Genomic DNA, 20,805 nt, shown 5'->3' with positions numbered 1-20,805 from the left:
TTTGCAGAAGCACCTGGGCTACGGATGTGGCTGGTACTCTCGTGCTTTTGCAACGGCCTCAGGGGAGTCTCAGCTTTGGTCCAGGAAGTCCTGAGGCTGGTGAGAATCTTAGGGTTGGGACGATGATGGAAGGGAAGAAAGTCCTGTAGAGCAGAGCAGGGCCAGGGAAACCGACCTGTCATCCCCCAGTCTCCTCAAGACTGACTCGGGGGTGAGCATCACTGTGAGACAACTATGTCAGCCTTGTGCTTCACTCCCAACGTCAAGGCCTGAGAGATGGGGTCCAGCCTCCTAGGAAGAGAGATTTTCAAGGGCTAGGCAGGAATGGTCAGCTTTCTAGCCTCCGAGGTATGACCCAACTCTTGGTGTATATAGGAGTTAGTCAGGAAATGGGCACAAGCCCAGGCACAAGGATGGGGTAAAAAGGGTATAAAGGCAGGGATGGGAGAGACCGTAGTTTGGTTGGCAAAGTAGGTGCTGAAGTTCACGCCAGTTTGGGTCAGCGCTTTGGGAGTCGGGCAGGCCTGCGTTTGACCCCTAGCTGCTCTACCCACTGGCTGTGCAATATTGGACAAGTGCTGACGTTCTCCAAGAATTGTCGTGAGGATAAAAAGACTCTTGAATAAATAAAATATAAAAATAAATCAAAGTGTTGATGCAGTTACAGGTACACAGCAAGGACTCTGGAAGCAGTATTGGTTCATTATTAGTGTTTGTTTCTCTGCTTTTTTTTAAAAGAAGATTTTATTTATTGAAAGAGAGAGAGAGTGAGCAAGGGGAGGAGCAGAGGCGGAGGGAGAGAGAGGGGAAAGAAACTCAAGCAGACTCTGCGCTGAGCATGGAGCCCAATGCGGGGCTCGATCTCGCGACCTTGAGATCATGACCTGAGCTGGAACCAACTGAGCCACCCAGGCGCCCCTCTTTCTCTCTCTCTTTTTTAACAGTTACAACGCCTTTTCTAGATCTCATATCTGGTGGGCTGGGAAGGCTCGTGTATCCTCTGTCCAGGTTGGGCTGACTCAGGACATCTGAGGTTTGGTGATTTCCGTTGTGTGGGGTGTTGGCAGAGTTTGACAACCGCGCACTGCTCTGAAGACACCCTTGTTGAGCTGCATCTCAGAGCAGATAGAAAAGCTGGAATCCCCACTCCTTTTTTTTGGCTCTTTATTTTGAAATCACGACACTGGTCACCATCATCTCCTAAGTTTGTTCCCTTTGAAGGGCTTTGCAAACCATTCTTTCATCATCTCTCCTTTTAAAGAAAATAAACTCCAAGCTCACAAGGGATGTGTTAATGTGCATGTCTTTCCCCCACGCGAACATGAAGTGATAGCTTCTGTCCTCCCTCTCTGCCTCCTTCCCTCCTTCCTTTCCCCTTCCTGCTTTCCTCCCTCCCTCCCTTCTTTCCTTCCTTCTCTTAATTCCATGTATTCATTTAATAAATACTGAATTTTTGCCTGGTGAAGTACACTGAAATCAGTTTTGTGTGAGACCCTGAAATGAGTAAGATGTGATCTTTACTCTCAAGGTAGTCACTGATTGCTAGGGGAAGATTAAAAACATGCAGAAAGAGAGAAAGTGATGATTGATGATGATGATAGATAGATGGATAGATAGGTAGGTAGAAAGGCTATGAGATGTACGAGATGTTGCTAAGAGATGCTAGAGGCAGGAGCAATCCCTTCCCCCTAAGTAGAATCCAGGAGCTGAAACTATAATGTCACACCTGCCATATGCTTGTTGGCCTAGAGATTGGGTTCTTGCTCTTGCATACTGTACATTATCCTTTTATTTATTGGAGAGCCCAAGGAAGTGGGTCCTAAATGTAAGGCTTTGTGAGATTAAGGACTTGCCCAAGGACACATCATTTGCAAGGGGCTGAGATGAAATTCTCACCCAGGGTCATGTCACTTCTCTCCTAAAAACCCTCTAATGGTGTCGCTTCACACTCCAAGTAGAAGTGAAATTCTTCTCCCTGGCCTGCAAGTTTCTACCTGGCCAGGACCCTCTCAAACCTCATGTGCTCCAGACACCCCCATGTTCCTGAAGTTTCGCAGATCCCCAAGCTCATCTGTGCCCTAAGCCTTTGCTCCTTGGGTTCCCTCTCCTTGAAATGCTTTTCCTCCTTGTAGGTCTCAGCTGAAGGCCCCCTTTTAGAGAGGCCTTTGCAGACCACCTGAGCTTCCTTGTTACACTCTTTTGTCTAGACCATATTTTATTTTCTTCCCAGCCCCCATCGTCTCTGGATATTTTACATCAGATGTAGGATAGTCCCAGCTCATGGGACTCTCAATGAAGAGATGTCAGTTGGGGGAAAAAAATAAGTGTCAGGTCCTAGAATTGGATGTGGAGGGCATTTAAGAACAGACAGAGACAGAGAGAAAGAGAATTCATAGGGAGGATCCAATCTGACCGGAGTACAAGACCAATATGCTAGTGGCAGAGCTAGAAAGGCACATTTGGAATAAGGGGCCACCTCTCCTTCTCAGTGAGCCTGAGCCTCCGATGTCAGGTTAAAGAGTTTACACTTGATTTGCTAAAGTGCAGTTTTGGCAGGGGAATTAAGCCTGTGAGAACGAGCTTTATATCATTTTGGCATGGGGGTAATTGCAACCAGTGTTTTAAAAATATCTTATGAATCATGAATGGAAGGTCCGTTTTGCTTTTTTAGACATTTTCATGGGTCATGCACGATTCCCTTTTCTTGATGGAAGAGGCAGGGCGAAGGGAAGTCCAGGCGTGTGTGGTCCCACAGGACAGACCACGTGTGATGGGATGATATGCTGCTCGTCTATGGTGCCCTGGCCAGAATTCAAGTAGGGAAAGCCATCCTTCAGAGAGCGCACCCAAGTTTGACCTGACTGTCCAAACCAGGGAGGGGAAGAGACCAGATTACTCCCGGGGGTCATGGCGCAACAGGGAAATTATATTGATTCTGGGGCACCTGCTAGTTGTGCTAAAGAAGGCACCACAATTCCCGGGGAGGGGAGACGGGCTTTCCTAGGAGCAGAGCTGACACTACCTGTAGAAAGAGTCTTTTTCTCTCACTCTGATGTGCCTACAATTCCTCCAGGCTGCAGCAGAAAGATGGCAGCCCTGACCTTGGCATTATTTCCCCTAAACCAGCGTTTCTCAGACATTTCCATCAAAGGTGCCACCCCCTTGGAAGAACCCGACACAGTTCACTCCAAGCATGAACTTTCTGTGAATATTTTTATGTTTTTTAATTTATTTTTAAAATTTTTGCTTCATTTGAAAACTATATGAATTTTGCATTTTATATTCATGTCTGGTATTGAATAATGCTTTAAATTATTATCAGGTAAAAAAACATATATAAGTTTCTTTTTTTTCTAACTAAATCATTGAATAAAATGGATTTTCCCAGAAAATAGGCTCTGCGTACACGGAGGCTTTGTATGAGTCCACGTTCCACGGAAAGAGGTGAGGTGGGCAGCAAGAACCACTCCAAGCAGCTGTTGGCTCTGGAGGTCCACAGAGCTGGGGGATTTCATGTTGCAGGACTTGGCCATTGTGTCCACTAACCGACGGGAACTCTTCCCCGATGGAGACGGCTCATTTCCTGGGAGTTGAGAGGCGTGAAATGGCAGTGGGAGAAACTGTGGACTAGGTTGACTCTCGTCAGCGTCTTTATGAGCCTAGCTGGGGCTGGCAGATGCCTCGCATTAGCATTATTTAGACATTAAGAGATTCTAATTGGAGACTAACATGTGTCCTCATCACAGTTGACCTTATTCATGGAGTGGCTGACGTCTGAAGGTCAAATTTGCATCAGTGAATTCTCTCCTCTAATAACCACTTTAATATGTAAATAACTGATTTGCAGCAGGGAAGAACGTACGTGATGTTCTGATGATTGCTTGAAAGACGCAGCTTCCTTCCATACACAGAGACGGAAGGACTGGTAGGTTCCTCCCTGCAGTTGTGAGCCATTGGCCAAAGGACTGAGCTGGAAAGAAACACATTTTACCTCAAATCAGCAGATATGTAGAGAGTTCCCACTTTGTGGACATATTTGGCGAAGCACTGAGGGAGACCAAGGTGAGGAAGACAGGTTCTTCCCCCAGAACGCTTGAAGCTGTTACAAGGTGGGATTAGAAAGGTGCACAAATCAGTACCTTTCACAATGTCATAGGAGAAATTATAAGGGAGAAACACAAGCAACACTACTTTGCCACTCTCTCTTTCTGGGTCGGGGTGGCAGGCATCTGAAAAGGTGTTATATTAATTAGTGATGTGATTAGCTCCCAAACCCAGCAAGCCCTATGGCTCTGAATTAAATGGATAAGCTGGAGTTGACTCATGTCATGAGAAGTTTGGGGAGGTAGTTCAGGGCAGGCACAGTGACTCAGCAGGGCCTCAGGCTCTTTCTAGCTTTTCCACTTCACCAGCCCTAGTGTGGAGGCCTTGGTATTATGCTGGTTGCCTCATGGTTACAAAATGGCTGCTTCATCTCCTAGGCCTCAGGTCCACATCCTAGGCAGCGAGAAGGAAGCGGGAGGGGCAAAGGGGAAAAAGAGCTTCTCTTGAAGAAGCTTTTCTTCTTCTTTTTAAAAAAATCCTGGAAGGAAAGCCTTTCTCAGCACACTTATGACTGTATCCAAACTGGCCATCCACGGTTGGAAGGTAGCCAAGGAGGAGAGGATTGTGGATGAGCGTTGGGACACACAGTGGTGTCCACCATGGTATGTTGGAGAAGACAATGATGCTTGGTACAGGTAGAGATTTTGACCGATGTGTATGTGTGTGTAGGGGGAGGGAGTAGCATGAGGGAAGATAGAACAACATGATGGATAATTAATAAAAAAGCTGGGAGAGACACCGAAGCAGGAGCCTGTGACTTTGCAGTGTCTTTGGGGAAGAAGAGGAAGCAGGATTGTTCTCCACTGTGTGTTGGTGGCAGGGAAAGGAGATGTGTGCAGACAGGCTGTGGAGCTGGGTCAGAGCACCCTGATGCAGCCTGACCTGACCCCACCACGGGCAGGGCTGGGGATCTAGAATCCCTTCATTTGGAGAGATGGATGGGGATTGTCAAGCCTGGGTGCACGGGAGCTGGGTTCCCACAGAACTGTCACATCGAGTGTGGGATAAAGGTCTCACCGATTTCCAGCTTGTTCATCTGCATTACTAACGAAGTGGGGCAGAGCTGAACAAACAGTGTTGTTGATCAGGGCAAGCTGACTGCTAGCGTGTTCAGTTATTTGTTTAGCAATGCTTCCTGAGTGCATACTATATGTTTGCCGCTGGGCTTCATGTGAAATTAGTACCACTGAGGCAGGTCTCTGCCTGCCAAGGGCTGTCATTCTGAAAGGGAAGACAGGATAGAATTAGTGAGCACTCTGGGCAGCACAGGATGATATCCCCAAATGGGTGGTTCAGACACGATGTGCACATAAGGAAGTTCAGAAAATTGGGTCACCGTGTCAGTTGACACAGTAAGTAAGGCCTCACAGAGGAGGTGATGTTTAATATGTGGATTTTGAAAAGATGGTAGAATGTCGATGGAAAGTGGGGAGAAGGGGAGCATTCTGGGGCAGCGAAGGAGGTGATGCAGGGAAGGGTCATCACCCACGTAGGAGAGGGAGAGGGATTGGTCCAGCCCAGTGTTGGGGAGGGATGGGTGAGAACCTTCTCAGAAGCTTAGAAGTATCAGTAAAATGAAAGCGATAAGACTGACCTGGGAGGAGTGTGGCATGGTCCATTGTGGCAATGTTTTATAATAAGAGCTGGTGTTCTGGGGTCAAAGAGGTCAAGGTTTCATCCTGATAAGTATGTGACCTTGGGCAAATAACCTAATTTCTCTGAGCCTTTGTGTCCTCATTTATAAAATGGGGATATCAATAGCATGTTTATACATTGCAATCATTTCACGTGTCAGGGTTCTGAAGGTTTTTGGAAATCACAGAAACATAGTCTGGGGGTTAAGCCTAAGAGGAGATTGGTAAAGAATATTCAGTAGTGCCTGGCTTTCTCAGGAGGACCAGAGAGCCAAGGTTGGAAGGCATGCAGGCTGCATTGGGGCCTGCCTTTCTCTGTAGGCCTGCTCCAGGACAGACACTCCTATGACCGCCGCTGGGCTGGGCCCTGCTGCTCGCCCTGCCAGGCTGGCCCTGGACACCATCACCCTCATCCCTGCCCCTGGATAGGGATGTCTCTGACATTCCTGTGATCTAGTTGCCCTGAAGGCTGGGAAGGTGAGTTCCAGTGCTCCAGCTTGGGGAGGAGAATTCTCAGAAGGTGGGGAAGTCCCTGAACATAGAAAGGAAATGTGTTCAAAGGTGTTGGGCGACAGAAGCATGACCTCGTACCCTCCAAGACAGCTCATCAGGGTCCTGTGAGGACGAAATGATTCAGTGCAAGTCAAGCACTTAACATGGTGCCCATGCAGTAAATGCTAGCTGCTAGCATTACTGATTATTACTAGCAAGTGTGGGGATGCCAAGGAGAAGCATGCAGGACATGTAGCTTTAAGTGCAGAGGCCGGGGCGCCTGGGTGGGTCAGTCGGTTAAGCGTCTGCCTTCGCCTCAGGTCGTGATCCCAGGGCCCTGGGATCGAGCCCCACATCGGGCTCCCTGCTTGGTGGGAAGCCTGCTTCTCCCTCTCCCACTCCCCCTGCTTGTGTTCCCTCTCTCACTGTGTCTCTCTCTGTCAAATAAATAAATAAAATCTTAAAATAATAATAATAATAATAATAAACTCATTAAGAAAAAAGAAAGTTGACTCAACAGCATGTGGAAATTGAACTTGTCTCAGGAGCACCCCCCCGCATTTAGTAATTTTAATTTATTGAATTATAGTGAGAAGTGTGACTACCCTATCTGTCTTTCCCCTGATGGGCCATTCATCACACAGACCTGTCCCTTTGGGAAAGATCCACGTGAAGGTGTCTGAATCAGAAGTTCGTGTGCTGAGCATGAACTCAGAGCCTGCAATTGAGGCATGGCCCATTCAGGCGGATAGCGCGGATTCAGGGGTCCCCTGAGCCTGGGCCTGTTTCGTACCTGACCAACAAAACCCCTGGACCGGGTGGTGTACTGGTAAGTGATTCAGAAAGGAAGACCCTGATTTGGGACATTTGTCCATTTCCCTAGTGTAAATACTGCCTCCACAGCTAATTTCAAGCCATGAACTTGAAGTGATGTCATTGAACGCAGTTGGGTAAAGCACCGGGTATGCTCTTGTGAGCTGGCAGAAGCTTCTAGCACATGGCTCCCCTGGACGGAACTGGGGTCAACTCTGCGGAGCGTGGCTTCCTGAAATCTCACTTTTTCTTCTTTTTAAATTACACTTTTCTCCCCCTCTAGTGGCAAAAGGCCTTTTGTAAGACCTTGGAATAAAGAGAGTTGAAAAAGAAAAGAAAACGCGACAGAGTAAACCACAACTTACAATTTAAATTTTTTCGTTTATAGTATCCTTTTCTCCTTTGACTCACATCATATAAAATTGATGACATTCAACCGTTTTGACCTATAAAAAAGGGAAATTTTATATGTGATCCAACATAATGCATTTCACAATGTATATAAAGTCTTACGGCTTACTCTGCATATACTGTTAGATCATAAACATTTCTCCATGTCATTAAATTTTCTTTGAAGGCATGGTTTTTAATGGTTGTCTTCTAGTAAATTGGATGTGTGGCCATAATTTATTTAACCATTTATATCATTGGAGGATATTTGAATTTTTTTTTTCCTCCTCTCTCTCTTTCTTTCCCTTCCCTTCACCTCTTTTTTTGCTATTATAAATAATGCCGATATAAACATTCTTATAACATGAATTTTTGTGCTTATCTCTGATTCTATCCTTAGGATACAAACTTAGAAGGGGGATTATTTAGAAGAAAGTCAAAGGGTTTGAGCAATTACAACAATCTGGATACATTAATGCCAAAATGCTTTCCCCCAAATAGTAATTTATCATCTAAGTAGCCACATAGGAAAGTGCAGTTTCCACCGCAAAACTGTCGCCAATGAATACTGCCTTTTATTTTATTTTTGTCTTTCCCAAGAGCCTTGGAGAAACATGGTAGTTAGAGGAAGTTTATTTCACAAAGTGAAGATTTGCAGCAATGAGGAGAGAAGAAATGAAGGGAGATTTTCGTCTGAACCTCTGTTCTGACCATCTGCCTTCAGCTTCCATGCTTATTTCAAAAAGATGGGACAGAAGCCAGGTCATAGACCCGTGGCCTAAAGCCATTTAGCGCCATCCCTCCATCCACCCACCTTCCACGACCTTTTCTGCCAACAGTGTGTCAACGGGTGGCTCTAACAGGTGAGTAAGCCTGTGGCCAGATGGCTGCTCATTTTTTATTTTTGTCATGATTGAGCTGAATTACTATCATTTGGTGTAGGTGACTCAGCTACGCAATCATAACACATTGTCAGAAGCAGAAAGAACTGGTGTGGGTGGCTTGTCAGGCCTTGGGCACAGGGCTCTGTCATGTTGCTGCAGCTTGCTTGTTTCCATTTATTTCCAACTTCGATCCATGACTTCTAGCATTGCCAGACCTGGCCTTTCACAACCCCCCTCCCCCGCCCCCGTGTGTCAGTGTGGGGGCTGGGCAGGGGCGGGAGGAAAGGCACGTGGGACAGGAATGTCATTACCTTGGCTTGGCAGGGAGAGAGTGAGAATATGGTTGGAGGGTGGAGGGAGGCATGAGTGGGGAGATACTAATTCTTCTAGTTCGGTGCCACTGGTCAAAGCTGGGGAGTCCGAGTGAACACAGTGTTGTGTTTGTCCCACCACCAGTGAGGAATACCAACAGCTGATTGTGCATTCAAGCCCCAGAGAGACAGGACTGTGAGCTATTAGGGAAGAAAGGGATCATCCAAACCAGATTTTCCAGCCGCTGAGTGGTCCATGTGAGGTAGGAAAGATGACGTTAGGGTTCGAAGCCGACGGCCAAAAAAGAATTCTTAAGACTTCTTTGATGCAAAATGGTGGTTTTATTAAAGCACGGGGACAGGACCCGTGGGCAGAAAGAGCTACACTGTGGTCATGAGGAGTGGCCCATTATATACTTTCAAGTTGGGAGTGGGTTAGGGATAGTGTTAAGTCTCTAAGGAGCTTTGGAAGCAAGGTTTCCGGGACCTTGAGGGGACTAACTATTGTTGGGAAAATGTCATTTATTACTGTCTAATAAAAGCTCAGTCATGAGATCCTTCAGATGTATATTGGTGGGCCATATGCTTGGGGGATGATTGCCAACACTTTATCTCTAAAGGAAATTTCTAAAGGAATTTTTATATGTCAAAGTAGACTTGCAGGATCCAGGAGGGGTGGGGGTCAGGCTAGGATTGCCTTTTGCCCTTAGCAAAGTGTCAACATCCAGGCAGCTGAGTCCCTAGAGGAAGGTCACTCTGCCTGTTTCAAGGACTTGTCAACAGGCTGTAGGTAATAAGGAAATTTAAAATAATTTTTCTTCTGCCTTTTTTTCCCACATCACATGGACCCACGAGAGGATTTTTTTCTTGTTTTGCAATGTCCACCCTAGCTTGTGTCTTCTGTTCTCTGGTCTCTGATTGCCAACGGTGGGTGCTTACGGCTCCTTGTCATAATCCTGGCTAGACCTTGCTGGGGAGAGATGTTTGCCATGTGCAGTGGCTGGCTGAGTCAGTCACATAGGGTGACATGAGAGGTGCTGGCCAGGTATGGTAGCTGGTGTCTCCATACACTGAGCATGATAGTCACCTTATATGGCTTCTATGAGGATTAAGACATTATGCTTCTTTAAAGCCTTTTGGAAATAAGATACAAATACATATTTTTTTGTTGTGAAGATAACATAAAATTTACCAGCTTAATCATTTTTGAGCGTGCAGTTCTGTGGCATTAAGCACATTCACGTTGTTGTGCAACCGTCCCTACCGTCCGTCTCCAGAACTTCCTCATCTTCCCAAACTGAAAGTCTGTCCCCATTAAACACTGATGCCCTATTCCCAACTGCTATCCTACCCCCCGGTAAACACTTTTTTTTTACCTTCTATCTCTATGAATTTGATCATTCGAGGTAGTTCATATAAATGGAATCATATAATGTTTGTCCTTTTGTGCCTGGTTTATTTCATTCAGCGGGATGTTTTCAAGGTCATCCATGTTGTAGCAGATATTGCAATTTCTCTCCTTTTGAAGGGTTGAATAATATTCCCCTCTATGTATATACCACATTCTGTTGATCTATTCATCCATCCATGGACATTTGGATTGTTGCCATCTTTTTTTAAGAAGATTTTATTTATTTATTTATTTATTTATCTATCTATCTATCTATCTATCAGAGGGGATGAGAGAGAGAGCACAAGCAGGGGGAGTGGCAAGCAGAGGGAGAAGCAGGCTTCCCGCTGAGCAAGGAGCCCGAGGCGGGGCTCGATCCCAGGACCCTGGGATCATGACCTGAGCCAAAGGCAGACACTTAACTGACTGAGCTACCTAGGTGTCCCTGGATTGTTTCCATCTTTTATTTTTATTTTTTTAAGATTTTATTTATTTATTTGACAGAGAAAGACAGCGAGAGAGGGAACACAAGCAGGGGGAGCGGGAGAGGGAGAAGCAGGCTTCCCGTGGAGCAGGGAACCCAATGCGGGGCTCGATCCCAGGACCCTGGGATCATGACCTGAGCTGAAGGCAGACGCTTAACGACTGATCCACCCAGGCACCCCTGTTCCCATCTTTTAACTATTGTGAATAATGCTGCTATGAACATGTGTGTTCTATTTGAGTGTGTATGTGTGTATACACAGATACATGTGTGTATCTATTTGAGTCTCTGCTTTCAACTCTGTTGGGTATACATATTGGGTGTACTTCTAGAAGTCTAGTTGCTGAATCATATGGCAATTACATGTTTATAAATATGTATGTTTTAAAGATGAGATTGTAGGGCAGTGTCTTAGTCTGTTTAAGATGTTATAACAAAATACCATAGACGGGGTGGCTTACAAACGACAGAAATTCATTTTTCATGGTTGTGGAAACTGGGAACCCCAAGATCAAGTCACCAGCAGATTCAGTGTCTGGCAAGAGCCCGCTTCCTGGTTTATAGATGGTTGTTTTCTTGCTGTGTACTCACATGGTGGCAAGGGCAAGGAGGCTTTCTGGGGTTTCTTTTGTAAAAACACTAATCCCATTGTGAAGACCATCCCTTTAAGGGCTCCCCTTGACCTAATCACCTCCCAAGGCCTGATCTCCAAATACTGTTACACTGGGGATTAGATTTCAATGTATGAATGGGGGGGCACAAATATTCAGTCCATGGCAGGGAGTGAAACTGTTCTGTATGATACCATAATGGTGGATACATGACGTTAAGCCTTTGTCCAAACCCACAGAATGTACAACACAAAGAATGAGCTCTAATGTAAACTGTGGACTTTAATAATAATGTCTATTGGGTGAGGTCAGGAGGACGTCACTGCTCATTGACCCATGAGTTGGACCTGGGCAATTGGAGGCTCCTCACCCTCTCCCTGTCCTTGGAATGTGCATTTTGCTTGCCTTCCCCCCTCCCAGAAGCTGCCCCAAGAATGTAGCCTTGAGAGAAGGATGTGGTGTTGAGATTACCTGGATGGTATATGTGACTGAACACAGTTAAGGCCTTTCTAGAGACTTTTAAGATTTGGTGGGCAGGTGCAGAGATGCCGTCTTAATGTCACCCAAGACAAGCATTGTATGCAAGTCCCCTTGCTTATTAAACCTTCCATCTTCCAGTTTGGAGTGGCTGCTTATTCTTCAGTCTCTCCCTGATTTCCAAGTATGGGGACCTGTTTCAGATGTCACCTGGAAACTCCCTAGTAGCTTGCAAACCAACAATATTTTAATATTGGCTCATTAACTGTGACAATTGTGACAAACTAAAGCAAGATGTTGACATTAGGGGAGACTATGGAGGGGATAGGTGGGAGCTGGGGTATATGGGAATTCTTTGTACTTTGGGCTCAACTTTTCTGTAAGCGTAAAACTGCTGTAAAAATAAAGTTCACTAATGAGAGAGAGAGCACATGCAAGACTGAGCACATCATGGAACACTTCATGGAACACTCATGGAACACTGAGTAGGTCCCACATAAATGCTTACTCCTCTTCCTTCACTTTCTCTGGCAATCAGACAGCCTTCTCTGGCCATTACACATCGTGGGCATTGACCTCTTCTAGGAGCCTGGGAAGGCATACCAGGGGCAGGACGGTGCTCTCACTCACCAGCTTGTTCCCTTGGGGTCCACTCTCTGGTACCCAATGCCTTGTCTTTGTCCATCGCTCCTAGTATCTGAACTTTCTCCTTATTTCTGGATACTTCTGTGAACTCTCTCACCCTTGCTCATGTCACACAGAAGAGGAGCTTTGCTCATGAGGGAGAAGGACATGGAGCTCTGGAGAAATCTAGTGACCCCATTAGGGTCCCAGAGTGTGGCCAGAGCACACGTAGGACCAGCTGCCACCTCCAGGGCACCTGGTGGGTGCCCCGTTTTGCAGCATTTTCCGGAGAGCAACATTGTCAGTGAAAGAGGTCACTGTGGAACCTTCTAGGTCTCCCGCTTTTCCTCAGGAATAAATAAAAATGACTTATTATGGTTTCTAAGTCTCCATTTGGGGCTTCCAGCCACACAGTGCCAGTTTGTCTGCTCCAAGACACAGATACTCTGTACAAAATAAAAAAAGAAAAAGAAAAGAAAGAGAAGGGAAACCCCCAGGTGTCATAAGGTGAAAGGTGGTTGGAGTCAGAATGGTAGAGATTTTACTGCTGATGGCTGACTGGGATTTTTGACTGGATAGAGGTTTTGTATCCTCAAGACTGAGACTCTATTATCTATTCAGTGATAACAGATCTAGCTGAGGGAAAGTTAAAGCAGGAAGGGAATAGCTAGAAGCCATCTACCCTTCATAAAGCCCAGAGCCTCAAAGAGCCCATGAGTCCTGGGGACTAGGAAAGCTCTTCTCACCTGAGTAAAGGTTCTTGAACGAAAATCTGCATCCAAACTGGGTGTGGGGTCCAATTTCACTGAAAGGCAAGGGATTCATATAAAAGTGGTCCAGACCGTTGAAGGTCCAGGAGCCTAACAAAAGCAAACCCAAGCTACTCTGTAATGATGTTTTACAACCCAGAGTACATCAAAATCCTATAGGGTATACAATACTTGCTAAGAATGAGCTAAAGCAACCATAATAATAATCTATTTTCCTCACAGATTGAACACTTTGAGACAAGGGATCATCTTATTTCATTCATTCGGTGCCCCCAGAGCCCAGGATCCAGTACGACTCAATGGATGTTAGCTGAAGAAATGGCTATCTCCTCATCTCCGCCTTTGGAGAGTACAGCTGATACGCATACTTTCTATTCTCTGTGTGTCAAGGTAGGACTGGCAAGTGGTCTGAGGGAATAATTCCAGGGTCTCCTGTCTGGAGACCTGGTCTTCCTTTTCCTTCAATGGTATAAGGGTCTTAACCACAGAATCTAGCATATGCCCATTTCATAAGCTGGCACAAGGGTGAAAGAAACAGAGTAAAAGTAACTTTCTGTTCAGAATGACCATCGGTACCAGAAAGTCCAATTTTTCCCCTCAAAAGCCTGTGACAGAGAACCCTTTAGGACTCCACGCCATATGCCCACAGAGCTCCCTACAGTCCAGCAAATCCTGTGGGCAGCCTGGTGAGGTGGGTAGACCTTGGACTTGTACCAGAAGCCTTGGGTTCAAGTTATGCCCCAAGCATCTTTAGCTTAGTTTTTGTGTGAATCTTTCAACTTTTCTGAGCTTCAGCTTATATCATTGAATGGGGTGGATAAGACATGGCCACTTGACCTCTCAGGACTGCTGGGAAGCTGAAATAACAGAGTGAGAACACTTTATAGAAGTTGAAGGGTGATATAAAATGAGGGAGGCTGGTCCCTGACATAGAGGAAAATGCTTCATGTGGTAGCATACAGTATGTGACAGTGTTAGACTGGGGGTGAGGGTGCTGTGGTTTGTAGGGATAGATCCCTGGAGGAGGTAACATACAGTAAGATTAGATGGAAGACTAGAAGTGGCCAAGAAAATGGGGAGGGGGGAGAAAAAACCATTGCTGGCAGAGTGAAGAGCACACACAAAGGTCTAGAGAAAAAAGCTCATGGCACTTTGGAAAATAGACCAGTGGGGTTGGATCATGTTCTGTTCACACTGGCTGCCTCCCCGAAGTCTGTGCCATGGAACTTTCTAGGTTTTGTCCCTCTGAGCTGTTGATCAATGACAGTGCCTCCCCTACCCCCACCCCCACCCCCACAGTCTGCTCCGTACCCTGCGTCCCTGCCCACTCAGCCTTTTTGGTACTAAGCTGTCCTTGACCTCACATCAACCCTTGCTCTATCATCTTCTGTTAAATTCAGATATCCCCAGTGCCGGGGGCTATGTCTCTCTCCTTTCAACACTCTCTCCTCTTTCCCAGGTGCCCCCAAACCTCCTATACCTAGCTCTTTTTATGATCCTCTTCCCCATTCATTTTCTTTTTCTCAGCTACCAGTTTATTTTATATAAGAGGTGAGCTGATGTTAAACAAGGTTAATTTCACAACCAATCAGCACAACACACTTGACAAGTATCTGTGAAAACAAGCATCTCAGGAAGGTTAAATCAGGCTCAGAAAAGGACTTTCTAATGTCAGGCTTGGAAGCGTTGAATCTGGAAGGAGACAGATAGTGGAATCAAACCAACACAAGAACAAGGTCCTAAATGAGTCAGCCATTCAACATGTTTTCTTACTCAGCAGGCATAGTGTTGGAGATAGAGGGACACACTGAAATGTCTAAGATTCGGTCCTTGCCAGAAGTATGTTCGAATTTATTTTAGAGAGATAAGAGGAAATTAGAAAGAAAGTAGAAAGAGCAAACAGCCAACATTTTAGACAGTTTATTAACTTCCCTTTCACACACTTGACTCCGAGCTAAAGAGAGATTATTTTCTTCAACCTTGTTGTTGAGTTTTTTTTCAGGAGATGGAGTTGGTGAGTATGTCATGGGCTGTGTTGAGAGTGTGGAGTCAACAGATAACATTGTATATGGTGCTCAGAAAGTCTGGACAAAGAGGGGCACTGGGTTTGCTGTGACTGCAGGATCTGGCTTCTTTGGAGTTTGATGGGTAGATTCTTACCATCATCTGTGGGGAGATACTTACAGTGATGGAAACTTGGAACTTCAAGAGCCTATGAAACCATCTGGTATATCCTCCCACTTAAGGATGGAATCCCTTCCATGGTGACCCTCTCAGGAAAACAGAACAGCTCAGGAGATAAAACATGGGGTTTTTGGAGTCACATGGATCTGGCCCAGTTCCAGTTCTGTCACTTATTAGCTGTGTGACCATGGGTGAGTTGCTAAAATTTTCTAAGCCTGGGATTCTTGAGTTGATCAGAAGTGTTGGTTGCAAGTAACAGAAAACCCCATTGGAATGGGTTTGCATGGTGTTTTCTTCTGACAGCAAATGTGTGGCTTTTTTCCCATCCCAACAACCCATTCTCCAATTATCTGACATCAACTGGGTGTCCAACAAATCAGGTCAACTCTGACACTATAGGGAGTTAGTACAGACCCCCTGGTTAAGGGTTCAATTCCACAAGACCACGCTACTTCATTTGCCAGTCAAAAATGGAGGCAGTCTGGGCTTCTGACCTACCAGCTATAAATCCAAAGGTTCCCACAGCTTCCCTTCGCAGGCTCAGTAATTTGCCGGAATGACTCACAGAATTTAGGAAAGCGCTTTACTTACACTGCCAGTTTATTACAAAGGATACAGCTGAGGAAAACCAAGTGCAAGAGCTGCGGTGCGTGTGCGTGGTGCGCATGCGTATGTGCGTGTGCGTGTGTATGGTTTCCATGCCTTCCTCAGATGGGCCACCTTCTCAACAATTCAACGTGTGCACTAACTTGGAAGCTCTCCAAACCTAGTTATTCAAGAATTTTTCATAGAACTCAATCTCCAGCTCCCTCCTCCCCTGCTCCCTTCCCCAGGAGGTCTTTCTGGTGAGCAGCCCCATCCTGAGGCTATCCAGGTGCTCCACCCTAAATCATTCATTAGCATAAACTCAGGTGCGACCCAAAGTGACTGTTACAAGTAACAAAAGACACTCCTACCACTCAAGAAATGCCAAGGGTTTTAGGGACTCTGTGCTAGCAACTAGGGACAAAGACCAAATATAGGCACTTTATTATACCACAGGGTTTAATTATGACAAGGGTTTCGGGAATGTTTGTCTTGTGTAATGGACATGTGCAGCGCTTGTTCGAGCTGCAGACGTGGCTGGTTTGGGAGTTCATTTCCCTCCTTTGCTCAGGCTCATCCTCCCTTCATGGTGGCTACATTCTTGGTCAGGATCTCTGCAAGAGAAAGAAAACGGATGGTCGGCAGCCTGCGACTTTTCTTCTTAGAGCTTAGCAACCTCTACATCAGAAAAAGGCTCTTTCCCAATAATTTCGGCAAAAGAATCTCAGAGTTTCTCTTTTTTGTCTGGCACAGGCCACATGTTCATCCCTGAGCTAACCATGTGGCCAGATGGGCTCCCCTCAAAATACAAGAACCAAGAGTGGGGAATGAGTGGTTCCTCAGAAGAAAGGAGAGCTTCTGTCACCAGAAGGAAGGAACATGGTGGGTGGCAGGAGTTAGCTCTCCGGTTCCTTCCCTTCTCTGTAAAATCGGGCAATCACCTCTTCCCATGGGTCAGCAGTTTGCTTTGATGCCTCTTCTGCCATAATCTACACCCCCAGGACTTCCTCCAGGGCTCTCAGAGTCTTTGTCCAGCTGTTTGTGATGGAGCCTCCAGCAGTTCCTTCAGGGAGATGAAACCAGAGTTTAATCAAGGTTCCCATTGGACAAAGATACTCCACCTTTTTTTCTAGACTTAAATGTATCCATTCCTCATCCTGGTTATACCCTGAGAATTTACAGAATGCAATATTCTTCCCTGGCCCGTATCATCTCACTACTTTATGTGTTTTTTATTCGAGCCTGTATTTCATCTGAAAATGTCAAAACATTGCCCACACATGGCCAGCACCCCGCCAAGAAGATAGAGTCACTTGATAAGGCCTGCCAAATGGGGTTCAGTGCTTATCTGGTCATGAATCACGAATGCTTTTTGGACAGATGGTGTAATCATATCTGAGAATAATGACCTTTCAAGAGCGATGCTAATTGGATCACATGGCATGAGAGTTTCACATCTGTTACAAGAGCACTCACACATGACAGACTAAGTTTCCTTAAACTTTGGTTTGTTTCTATTTCCAGAAGTGAGTATAGCTTACTTCGCTGTGTTCAGTAAATACCTGCTGCGTGCTAACTACATCGATTCGCTCTCTCCCTCCTTCACTCATTCATTCATTCGTCCTTCGGCCCAAATCTTCTCACTTCCTCCTACTCAACAGACACTGTTCAACGTGTTTTCACTCCGTGAAGCTTTCTTTCCAGTTAGGGGAAGGTGAGTAACAACCAAGTAGAGCAATAAATAAATAATATGAATGCACTAACGAGAAACACTATGAGCATGACTAATAGGGGAATCACGAGTGTGTGTGTATGTGTGCGTGTGCGTGCGCGTGTGCGTGCAGGAGATGGACATGGGAAAGCTGATGGGGACTAGGCAGCGAGTGACATTTATGCTCATGTCTGAATGATGACAGGGACCATGTGGTGACCTGGGGACAAGGATGCCTGGAAGAGAGAACAGGGAACAGTAAATGCAAAAGTCCTGAGCTCCAACTTGGTTTGTTTAAAGATCAAGAAGGGCAGTGTGGCTATGACCTAGGGAGGGAGGGGCAGAGTAGATCAGAATGAGGTCAGACATAGAAGGAGGGGCCCTGGTAAGGAGATTGGGTTTTATTTTCTTAAAACCTAGTACCGGTGAAGGCTGACTGTATGCCACTTAACGGAGAGTAACTCATGTGATCCTCTTGAAAATTATATGGGGTTGGTACAGTTATTAACCTCGCTTACAGAGCAGGGCACCGAAGCACAGGGTAGTTCAGGTTCGAACCAAGATCCAAACCCAGCACTTGGGTCCAGAATGGAAGCCACTGTGTGGTTTAACGCCGGGATGACATATCCACCGTACATTTTGCAAAGGTCTCTCTGGCTGGGACGGACAGCAGAGAACAAGAGGAAAGCAAGGACAAGAGTTAGGAGGCTGGCTCTGTTGAGGGCTGTGGCCCAGGGAGAGAAGTGGAGAGATTTGGGGTATGTTTTTGGCGTCATGACTTCAGATGGACTGGCTGTGCCTCGTGACAGAAATCAAGCATGACTCAGATTTCAGAGAAGGCAGTTCTGTCTCTGCTCTCACAAACTTACTGTCGGACGGTCCAGGCAAATGCATGTTTGTTATTTATGTTGAGCGCCGAATTCGGTGGTGATCTTGGCTTGTTCATCCATGCAATCGTGGGAATGAGTTTATGCCACAGAGAGAGGGGTACATCGTCATTAAGGAGGGCCTGGGGTAGAAACACACATGTTTATTTTCCTTGATCCTCCGCCCTTGGATTCTGGATCTACAAATGTAGAGTGAAGTCATGTTTTATTTCCTCTTCCTCCAGCCCCAGTGACCCAGGGAAAGTGCCGGGGGCTCAGTTAGAGTCGTGAGCCATGGCCCAAGCCGACAGAAGCCAGATGGCTTTGTTCTCTGGACGTCCTGAGCTCACAGTGTCCTGAACGTGCCAGGCTGCTCGCCCCTTCAGCCCTTCTGCCCCTGTGCTTCTCCTCTGCTGTCTGCCCTCCTCCTCACCCTTCAGTTTTCCCCTCAGCATCTAACTCCTCAGAGGGGCTATCCCTGACGCTTCCCAGCAAGCCAGCCCCAAGCCCCACTCCCCTCTTGCATTTCCACTTTGCTTTGGGTGTAACTGCACGCTAGCGATTATTTGGGTGAATGCTTACAGTCCCACTGGACTGCAAGCTTCTCAAGAGTTGGATATGTGTGTGTGTGATTGTGTTTGTGTATGCACACATGCCTGTGTGCGGATTTGTGTGCATGTTTGTGCGGCTGTGTTTTTATGTGCGTGTCTGTGTGCATAGATGTATTTCCTCTTGGTATCCCTATGTCTGGCCGAACACCTGTCATACACGAGCAAGGACTGTAAAAATGAGGTTTGAGGTTTTAGGTTTTAAACAAAGAAGTCAAGGAAGCATCGTGAAGAAGCAAAGAGAGAAGGAGCCACAGAGATACAAGTCATGCTTCAGCCTCCATAATCGGAGCTAGGACGGCTTCCTTGTGCCCTTGGCTCCCCAAGTGGGAACGGCGTGTGGGAAATCAGAGTAAAGACATTAACGCTGCAGAATCTGGCTCTTCCTCGGGGCAAAAATCCCTTGGCATACTGGCAGGTCAGGTTGTGTGGATCTTTGCTTCCACTGTAGCTCGTGGAGAGCAGGCTTTTCCAGTTGAAATGTTCAATCATTTTTCTTCTGTTATTTTGCCTCCCCTGGGCAAATTTACCTTCACACAATAATTACCTTATTCAGATTCTTTGAAAATGTCATTGGGTTTGATAGCTTCTCCGCTTGGATTTGCCCTCGTAGGCAGACGGGAGGGTTATGACAGTATTTACGTTCCATTATGCAGAGTGGGCAGAACAGAGAAAAATGGGGAAAAAAGAGGTAGGCTTGGAGAGATGGTTACTTGGAAGAAAGCAACAGTTTTGAAGAACAGAAAAAACAAGAGAGCCATCAAGTATGTTATTAAATATATTACAAAATTTTGTGTTTTCAAATGCATTCTTCTTTTTAGCTGTCCTTAGTTCATTCATTCATTCATGAATTCATCATTTTCCTCACTAGACTTCCACAGTGTATAGCCCACATGCTGTAAGAGAAAGGACCACAGACCTAGAATTCAGAAACAAGACGTCACTGTGTATAAGATCTGTATTGCTGGGAAGGAGGGGGAGTGTGCCCACCAGCAGGTCCCTCACACATTAAAAAGTCAAGGCTTTCCTTAACACCTGAGTAAAACCCAAGACCCTTCCAGGGTTTGCCTTGTAATTCCTGGGGAAGAGGAGTTCCATGATCCTCAGGCAGGGAAGATGGAGCTTGAAGACCCAACCCAGGGGAGAAGGAGGAGGATCTTGGGGTCAGGAGTCAAACTCCATGCAGGACTTTTGGAAGGGTTACCAATGACATGCATCTGTAAGAGGCCACCACATTTATCCCACCAAATATTTAGGGTCACAGCAGGTCACGGTATTTATGCAGGGGAGTAAAACAAAGTCTACCTAGGAGTCACAGTGTCTGTCCAGGAGAATAAAATATTATGACATCCAGATTCTATTTGCTGGGTGAGATACTTTTCATTTCCAGAATAGGTGACATGAAGGTCTGAAGTTACAGGATTGCTTTCCTGGCCATATGCTCCTTCACTGTATGGGTGTCGAATGTGACTTAAGTGTGGTCTCTCTCCTCTGGGTGTTCCACGTCTGGTAGGACAGAACATTGGAAACAGCCCAGACTTGAGAGCGACGGTGTTGTGTCTCTTAGCCTAGGTTACTTTCAGGAGGAAACGGGGAGAAATTTAAAAGCGGGCCCCAAAGCATATCACTTCTCCAAGCACGCCAATTGCGTCAATCTCATTCTGAACATCCATCACAAGCTCCCAACTAGACGGACAAGGAATCACATGGGCGACGGGCTTGGAGGCCCAGCAGAGCTATATTCAAACCCTCTCGCAGCTCGGATGCTGCCGGCTTGTGGGATTTCAGTGCTAAAGTGAGCTCGGTCAGGAACATACCACTGGTTATTGGTGGTTGCTGGGGCGTCTGGGTTTCAGAGACTGGAGGG

General features: G+C 46.1%; 1 long non-coding RNA gene across 1 annotated transcript; it reads left to right on the top strand.

Moving 5' to 3' along the window:
* Positions 1-7,039: 7,039 nt before the first annotated feature.
* LOC145723308 (uncharacterized) lies at positions 7,040-13,282 on the top strand. The gene is made up of 3 exons (XR_014148239.1): positions 7,040-7,059; positions 8,034-8,296; positions 13,207-13,282. It is a non-coding gene; the product is annotated as an uncharacterized LOC145723308 (long non-coding RNA).
* The last annotated feature ends 7,523 nt before the right edge of the window (positions 13,283-20,805 follow it).

The sequence above is a fragment of the Leptonychotes weddellii genome, chromosome 9, assembly GCF_054177405.1.
Source record: "Leptonychotes weddellii isolate Sample4059 chromosome 9, ASM5417740v2, whole genome shotgun sequence".
NCBI classification, from domain to species: Eukaryota; Metazoa; Chordata; class Mammalia; order Carnivora; family Phocidae; genus Leptonychotes; species Leptonychotes weddellii.
This window is presented reverse-complemented; position numbering and strand designations above follow the sequence as displayed.